This window comes from Conger conger, chromosome 10 (assembly GCF_963514075.1).
Source record: "Conger conger chromosome 10, fConCon1.1, whole genome shotgun sequence".
Taxonomy (NCBI): Eukaryota; Metazoa; Chordata; class Actinopteri; order Anguilliformes; family Congridae; genus Conger; species Conger conger.
In genome coordinates, this window is record NC_083769.1 from 36,100,921 (window position 1) to 36,110,648 (window position 9,728).

The following is a 9,728-nucleotide window of genomic DNA, read 5'->3' on the forward strand; positions in this document are numbered from 1 at the left end:
TCCATGTCACAGTAAGGCACTGCTGCAGTGCAAGACAAGAAAGAGTGAAGCTTTTGGCAGTGATAATAGTTTACTCTTGTGTCGTGGGCTTAGTGCTTTCACTGAACCACATGAGTAGAAACATAAAATAGAATCCATTAACTTTTCTGTGTTTCTGAATAATTTTCTGTGGGTTATGAGAATGAAGGTATTGTTCAGTTTTTGGGGTGCCAAAAAAAATATTGTTCTCCTGTTCTATGTTCTCCAGGGTTTAAAAAACAAGGACACATGGAAATGCCCATTGAGAACCGGACGGGGGCCAGTGACTGCAGTCTGACTGCCTCGCAGAAGAACACCAGCACAGGAAAACACATTCAGATGCCTTTGTCTATGTAGTTACCCTGCTGGTTTATTGGGTATCACACAGTGATCCAGTTGTGTTGGGCTGTTTCTTGAATCTGAACAAGGGGCGTGATCAGCCTGCAGATGCAGTTTGGACACAAGGGGAAGCTCTTGGTGGGTGTTTCTGTTTGAAGTGAAATTGGCCAATGGATACCCTTTCAGATCGCAAATAACTACCGGACTAGCAATGACAAATTTATCAAAAACACATTGTTCTAACAGTGCATAAATGCTGGCAAACCTTCTGTAGGTGTTTTTCACCTGAAAGCAAATGCATTACTAATACTCTCTCACCAGATAGATACCTGAGGATAATGTTAGAGAGACCGTCACAATAAGGCAAGAAGAAGAAGAAGAAGAAGAAGAAGAATAAGAAGAAGAAGAAGAATAATCCATTGTCCAATCCATTGTCACTGAGTCCATTGCCTGTTTCAGTTAGAATAAAACTGAACTGGGGAGGTGTGTGGGACAAGTGAAAGCATGGCAGAGCAGGATAAACAGCCACTGACATTCATGTACAATTAAGTGTCGGTTGGGCAGTTTGTAGCCAGTCTTTAAAATATATGCATATTGTGCATTGTACCAAAGAAGAAAGTTCCGAACAAAAACATTATGTAAAATAAGATAATCAGGTAATATACATATATAGAACCCCAGGAGGCATATTGTCACAAGCTGTTTTAGTTTTTTTTTTTTAACCACATCCCCTGTATGCCCTCATAGCTGGCACATCATCTGAAACTTCTGAAAATATTCAAAATAAAGCTCATTGCTCACAGAAACTGTCTGGACCAACCAGACATATACAAAAAAGCCGAAAAATATCAAGGAGTCCCAGAAAGAGAACTATCCCTTTAAGGAATCTTGTGGTTTGACTGAATTTGGGCCACAGACTGGGTGTGACCAGCAGCTGGTGTGGTTCCCTTACTGGACAATCAGGTCAGGCCATCGGCAATATGAACAATACGCCATCCAGCTCTGAGATAAATCATATTTGAAAAGCAAGCCTTCTCTCTTCAGAACCAACAAACACTGTTCCCCAGTAGGGGAAAAAATAGCAACCATAATATAAACAGGATGGGGAATAAAAGTCTATTTTCACCTGCTATATTTTTACATGCCAGCATCCTGGTTAAAGTGGCCTTTCGTTCCATTCAGTGGCTGGGCGAACAGTGAAAGAATATGATGGAAAATTTTACATACACTAAGTGCATCAGCACAAGCAAAAAACCGCAATGTTACTGTTTTTAATAAGAAACAATGCAGCTACCACCCTCTCCTCCCTCCAAATTCTCAAAGTAGACAATAATCCATGTGCCCTCGAGCAAAGCATCATGGGAATTCTCCCAAGAGGCACAGAGTTCAGCATTTTCCAGAGAGACGCTTTAAGGCAGTATTTCCCACAGCTGTTTTCCCACCTCGCAAGCATTGAGCAGAGACAGCCCACAGCGACAGCCTTCCCCTCACTGACAAACAGCACCCAAAGCTACATACTAAACACCCCTGTCACGTCACCAGGTTTTAGTCAATCCACAGTACATGAGACAGAGATTTCTGTGCTGATATTTTATAATTATATAGCAACGGGACTAGATAAAGAACAACAGTCATAATAAATTATTAAGAGTATAATGACATACCATATATTCAAGAAGAAAATTCAACCTCAGTGAATAGGGAGTATAAACAGTATAATTTAACAATGTTTTATTTACATGTAAGCACTGCAAGTCAGATAGCAGCTTTGTTTATGTTTGGAGGGGTTTTATAAAGTGCATTCTGTAATTTTGGACTAGGGTTCTGTAGAGTGTTTGCAAAGTGAGTACTGTAATTTTGGGCTGGTTTTGCAGGGGGTTTTGAAAGAGCAGGCTTTAATTTTGGACTAGGGTTCTGCAGAGGCTTTTATGAAGCGAGTACTGTAATTTTGGACTGGAGTTCTGTAGAGGGTTTGTAAAGTGAGTACTGTAATTTTGGGCTGGTTCTGCAGGGGGTTTATAAAGTGCATTCTGTAATGTTGGGCTGGTTCTGCAGAGGGTTTGTAAATTGAGTACTGTAATTTTGGGCTGGTTCTGCAGAGGGTTTGTAAATTGAGTACTGTCATTTTGGGCTGGTTCTGCAGAGGGTTTGTAAATTGAGTACTGTCATTTTGGGCAGTGGTTTTAAAGGGAATGCTGTAATCCTGGAATAGGAGGTTTATAAAATGCATACTGTAATTTTGAACTGTGTTCTGTAGAGGGTTTGTGAAGAGCATGTTGTACTTTTGGTCTAGAATTTTGCAGGGGTTTTGAAAAGTGTGAACTTCTGCAGGGCATTGTAAAACAGGGATTGCAATTTTGGACAAAAGAGTTTTTGAGATGATAGACTGTAAATTCATTCTGTAGTTTGGCTGGCATTTGACTGTGCTGCCCTAAGAATGCTGGATTTTCCCACAGAATAAAAGCCACACTTAATGACACAAGAGTCCCATGCCTAGGGAAACTGAGAATGATATTAATGGACCACAATAGGAATTGGATGCACTATCTATCTATCTATCTATCTATCTATCTATCTATCTATCTATCTATCAAGAGACAGAGACAGATGGAGTATAAAATATACTGTATTCATTCATTCATTCATTCATTATCCTAACCCGCTTATCCTGAACATGGTCGCAGGAGGGCTGGAGCCTATCCCAGCATACATTGGGCGAAAGGCAGGAATACACCCTGGACAGATCGCCAGTCCATCGCAGGGCACACACACCATTCACTCACACACTCATACCTACGGGCAATTTAGACTCTCCAATTAGCCTAACCTGCATGTCTTTGGACTGTGGGAGGAAACCGGAGTACCCGGAGGAAACCCACACAGACGCGAGGAGAACATGCGAACTCCACACAGAGAGGCCCTGGCTGACCGGGATTCGAACCCAGGACCTCCTTGCTGTGAGGCGACAGTGCTACCCACTGCACCAACCATGCCACCATATACTTTATTGTATATCGTATATAAATATACACGCACCGAGCACTTTATTAGGAATATTTTCTACTTTATTACACCTACTTAGTCATGCGATTAATCAGCCATTTGTGTCAACCATCAGAATGGGGGAAAAATGTGATCTAAGTGACTTTGACCATGGAATGATTGTTGGTGGCAGACAGGGTGGTTTGAGTATCTCAGAAACTGCTGATCTCCTAGGATCCTGGGGTCACAAACACTAGTCTCTAGAGTTTTCAAAGAATGGTGCAAAAAAGGTTTCAAAAACCAGTGAGCAGCAGTTTTCCAGACGGAATTGTTCATGAGAGATGTCAGAGGAGAATGGCCAGACTGGTCAAAGCTGACAGGAAGGTGACAGTAACCACACATTACAACGGTGGTATGCAGGAGAGCATCTCTGAACATGCAACACATCATAACTCTAAGTGGATAGGCTACAGCAGTAGAAGTCTAATAAATACCAAGTAAAGTGCTCAGTGAGTCTATACTGTCATTTATATGTTCCATGTATATTTAAGTCTCTAAGTGAGGGAAAAGTTTAAAGGTACAATATGTCATTTCAGACTTCTAATGGTCAGACAGGAATAGCAGGAATAAACAACTTGAAACCATAACACTGTTCATCCCTCCCCCTTCTCTGTAACGCATTGATGCTGAAACGCCATTGGCTGTGGCAATTTTCAACCAATGAGCTTAAATTATTGTACAGTCATACTACTATATTTTGGTATAGAGTATCTGGCCGTCAACTGCATATTTTTAAATCCGAATTTAAGGACTATAAACACAGGCAGAGGGTGAGTCAACATGTTATTGAGCCTTTTTCAATTATAGGAAGGGATATACAATGGTCTTGTAACAATGTTTTAACACAAAAATCTTACCTATTGTACCTTTAAGACGGCTTAAGCCTCATCTGCCACTTCTGATTAAATAGGAGTTTTAATGCAGCAGTTTGCTAAAGGTCTTCAGTAGTACCCTGCCAGAGGTTTACTTCCTTCCTTATCGGCTGCTACTGTAGCTGCTAGGCTAACATTTACAAGGCCACTGGAAGAACACTTCTTTTGACCCACCCACAAAGGCAATTGCTTTTCATTATTGGGAATTTACCTATAGTCAGAGTGCTTCATTGACAAGCCATTAGACAGAATTATCACTCTGACATTTCCATATCGCTCAGTCGAACACATACAATGGTTCACAGGGTTACTGTCCTCCTTCTGAGGCTATTGTGAGGGAGGGAGAGGTGTGATGGCTGTTTGGGTTGTCTTGCGCAAAGAACAGTGACAATGCCCTTTGTAGTCACAAAGAGGCCTTTTCCGCAGCTCAGAAATATGTTCTGACAAATGTCCCTGCCCCTCAGGATGACCTACCCACTCACACTGTGCATGCACTGTAAAGAGTTCCACCTTGCTGTCAATCATGATTATTCTTACCCATAACTCCATGCCGCTACAATAAAATGGTGGCAATAAAGCACAAGGGGCAGCAGGGTGCCATAATGGTTAGAGATCTGCGCTTATACTATGACACCGAGGCTGTTGGTTTGATTTCCTGATGAGCCATTCTCAAGCACCCTTGAGAAAAGCACTTAACCTGAATAGCTTCAGTAACAAATACAGCTGTATACAGATTGTATATAATCTTTGTAATTGACTCTGGATAGAAGCGTCTGCTGAATGCCAAAAGATAATGTTAAACAGAACACGCTTTGTTAGTTAGTTGGTTGCCTAAAGTCAGTTAGTCCTTTTAATTTAAGCCTTTTTATTCTTGACGATGAGAGTCGGAGGTGGAAGATTGCAATGTGATGCATTATGAATATTCGTGATGGAATGAGTCAAAGATCAATTTCTGTGGCAGTGGATATTCTATCCTTGAGCATGTCTCCTGTGACTATTTTATTCCACAGTCCACCAGGAACTCCAAACCAATAAGGACATAAAGAAAGGGGGGAAATGGAATATAGATGACATTGAAGGAAAACAGGTGCTGGTCAACTTTTTACAGTGGATAATATATGCTCAGACAACAAAAAATATTGGAATGCAACACCTATCAATATAAGACACTGCACCAGTTTTACAAGTTTAAAATCAGAACTGAAATCAAATGATCAAAGTCATCTAATCAACTATGAAATAGCTGTGTAGAGTACTGGGGTATTTCCACGGGGTATTCTGAAATCCTTGCTTGGACCATTTTCTGTTTGGCAGAGAGGCTGTCTCATAGGCGATATGCTCCGTCACCGCTAAGTGAACTGCCCCTCCTTTGGAGCCAGCAAAAGCTGACCTATAAGCCTCAAGACCATAGTTTTTACCTCTTCCCTCTGCGAATATCAGCCAGTGTTATATGTAGTGCTTTGGGGAAAAATCACATTGATCTTTCGTGAGTCTGCCCAATTAGAACATTTCCCAGTTTCTGATTTGAAGGATACAAGATGAGTTGGTTTCTTTTTGACAGGATATGAGGTCAGATTGTCTCTCTATGGCTGAATATGAGAACAGTTTGCCTCCCGTTATCAGGAAATTAGGTCAGGCTGATTCTCCTTTGACAGGATATGAAATCAGTCCTTCTCTCTTTGACAGGATGTGAGATGTGACTGTCTCACATTCATAGTAAATGAAGTCAGTAAGAAACTCATCTCAGGATGTGCCTGTCAGTCAGTGAGTGGAGGTGCCCTCTGTTGCTAGGCGCCCAAATCTCCTGTGGCCTGAGACAGAGATGAATAGCTCCGGGCCTGCACTAATCAAACAAGAGACCAGTTTGGTGTTCCAGCAGGAATACCAAACCCTTTTAAAGTTAACGCTGGCCCGAAAAAACATCCGCAAAATTCCTGAGTCTCGCGCTGCTGCAGCAAGCCCTGTGTTTGGGACGTCGATCTGACTGCTGGAGACACCAAACCTCATGCTTTTTGGTCTCTTCTGCCTTCCAAGCACATATAGCATTCTCTGTGATATAAACAGATCGCGCATTGTTTCCTGTCTGCCAGTGCGTGCCTGCCAGCCCCAGGGGGGAGACAGGGAGAAGTCACAACAGGTCTGTGAGGACAGGAACAGTCTGAGTCACAGAGCAGTCATCAGGGACGCACACAGATGACGGGAAGTCCCAGTGCTCCGGCAAGGGCAGGTTTGATAACACATACAGGTAATGATGAAGAGATCAGGTCATAAATCACAGCCAGCCATCATGACTCTGTAGTGTTGTTACCAGTCACCTCCTGCTAGCCACACAACTGCTCATGGGCCACCACTGCGGTCCATGAGGTGCGATCTTCTCTGTGCATGTTTTGACCTGCTAGGTGGGAAAGATTTCCGGATAGCATCTCAAAAAACATCTCTGTATATCTCTGTGTACCAAGCACCAGAACAGGAGCATAGCAAAAATCAGGGCAGGAGATAGCTCAGGAGGGGTGAGCTCCTGGATAGTCTTCTTGTAATTACATTACCACTGGTGAAGATGAAGGACTGCTGTACTTATTGGTATGGCTACAATGGTGCACATTTGTGAAACCAGGTTCAGAAATGCCAAATCAATAGAACCTCACAAAATCGTCACACATCAATTTGCCCTAGACAAACTGTAAAGAAGCAAAACAAGATTATGTCTATTTCTGCATTAATTTTCATTTACAGGTATCTGATTCAATGGCACCAGTAGACTCTAATGCCCTGTCGGACCAAAGTGAGAATTTGAGTGTCAGGAAACCTGTCATCCTCATATTTTTCCCTTGAGATGCATTTAATAAGCAGGCTTTTTGTTGAAGATTAGGAGCTAATCGATAACATAGATGTAGCCTCATGGGGCATGTTTGTGAGCCTAATTGATGGAGATGTCTCATTGATCACACATAACATTGTTGCAGTAATTTAATGCCAGAAGCAGTCACAACAACACTACACAGAGTAAAGCACGTTGAATGAAAAGCACAAATTGGTGTGCTCTGATCATCAACCCACAAATGTCAGATTGCGTTACCTCCACCCCATGTTCGCCTGAAAGAACCACACCCATTGGTCGAGTCCCAAGGGCGGCTAACTAGAAGCACTGCCCCCCTGTGGCCCGGCCTGGCCCTGCAGTGCTCACCATGGGGCCGGATTAACGACCCAGCACCCGTCAGCACGCATGAGCACACTTTCCATTAGTATTTTTTTGGAGTTGGTCCTTGCTGCTGCATTAATCTTCCCTCCCCAGTTCAATGGCTTGGCCTGCACCCCTACACAGATGACAGGGCTGAGGACTAATCTATATTAAAGGTGGCGATGGGAGTGGGGATTTATGCCTGCGTACAAATATCTCTCAACGCATGGGGCTCAGTTCATGCATTAGCCCGAGCTCTGTACAGGGACAGACGGACAGTTTTCCTCGCACGTGTGTGCTATGTGCTCGCTTGAGGGATCACATTGTCATCTCATTTTGACAGCCGCCTGCCACAGCAGAGGGGATCTGTCTCTATGAGGAGTCACATGGTTGAGGAAAAAATAATATCTGGTCTGAGTCCACAGATCTGAGATCATTTGGAAAAACATTATACAACTTGTATAATCATAATACATTTTGTGTATTTGTCAGACAGATTAATTAACTATCTGGATTAATTAACAGCTGGACTATAAAATCGGATATTTCAGGAAAGATCCTCAGCAGACCGGATTTCACTTATGAGCATTTTTAATAGCAGCCATTGATAATCTGATGTACAGCATGTTAAAGTCCATGGCTAAGTGGGTCAGAGGTGGTCCAGACATAGGAAAGGGAAAACAGGATTATTTTAGGAGCAGTGCTGATAGCATAGTGGAACATCATACATCTGTGATATTGATGAAAGCAGCACGTAATCCTAATCCCCTGGAGACAATATTACATGTTTTCCAGCAATGTTCTACCAGACAGAAAACCGCAGGAAAAAAACAAGGATTTAACATCTCTCAGCAGAACAGCAGTGACGTCACAGGTCAAATGCCACAGGTCACAGGTTACTCCTAGCCCTGGTTTAGAGCTTGCCTTGGGATGATTTCTGAGCCACATATGAGGCTGAGTGAGCTTTTTTTAAGAAGAAGGCTTAGATGAATCTCCTCTGGATTTAATACTGCTACTGGGTGCAGAAGTTTACGGTAATACCTTGCTACAAAGCTATGTGCTAAAGCCTTACATCCAATGAATAATTTATGGTTCACTGCATTATCATTATAATAATAATTATTATTATTAGTCGTAGTAATAGCAGCACTAGTAGTAGTAGTAGAAGCAGCAGCAGAAGTGATAGTACTAGTAGTATAGTTGTTATTATAGTAGCCATTGTTGCTATAATAATAATTATTTATTTATATGTTCTGTGTTTATTTGGATGTGGGGTGTAATTGGCACGTTATTTGTGCATTATTTGGGTGGGGGGGGGGTTAATGTTGCTGTGTGGGCAGACTCTCATGAGGCTGGGTTTGAAAGTTTAGGGCCAGTTGAGATGCCAACAAAAGCAGAGTGCAGGCCAAGCAGTTACATCTTAAACACTGCACAGTACATCACCGCTGTCAGCATGTTCATTTACTTCAATTAAAGAGGAGTGATGCAGAGAAAATACATCTCTGTACTCACACTCACACTCACACACACACACACACACACACACACACACACACACACACACACACATGAGGTCCAACCAGGCCATGGCACATCACATTAGTTAATACCAGCATCATTAGTTCATAGCACAATCATTGGTTTATACCACAATCATTAGTTCATACTACCATCACTGTTTCATGCACTGTTTGGATGCAGTGCTTCATTTGAAGAGCTGCTGGTACAAAAAGAGAACGTATGAAGATGAAAGCAAAAAAAAAAAAAGCACAAAAGTTAGTCTACATCATGACAAGTATGCTATCTTGGCCAGTAAGTACCCCGGTATAAAAAAAGAAAACCCCGCTACCAGCTGTTTGAGTTGTTTGGCCAAAACCTAGTTTGAGCTGTTTTTTCAGCAGGGTTATAAAGGACAAAGGAGTATACACTCAAAAGGAAATAGAACTTGCAATAATCAATTTATTGAATCCAATGAAATTGCATCATTGCCGAATTTAGCAGCTAGAACCAGACATTGGCAAGATGGGCTCCAGACAAACCAGGAAGCCTGGTCCCCTTGGACCTTGTAGTTTGGGGCCCAGGGTTTGAGCCTTGGTGAGAGGTGTTGGATCCTGTTCCCGCAGCACAAATTAAACACTCTTTGGATGTAAAAAGCACAAGGGGATTGCATCGTTAGCCTTGTAAGACTTTTTGTTTTTGTTGCTTTGTTTTTTTTTTGCTTGTATTGTTTTTCTTTCATTCAGTGCTCAAGTTCTCAGGAACATCCCCAAGGAGAGGAA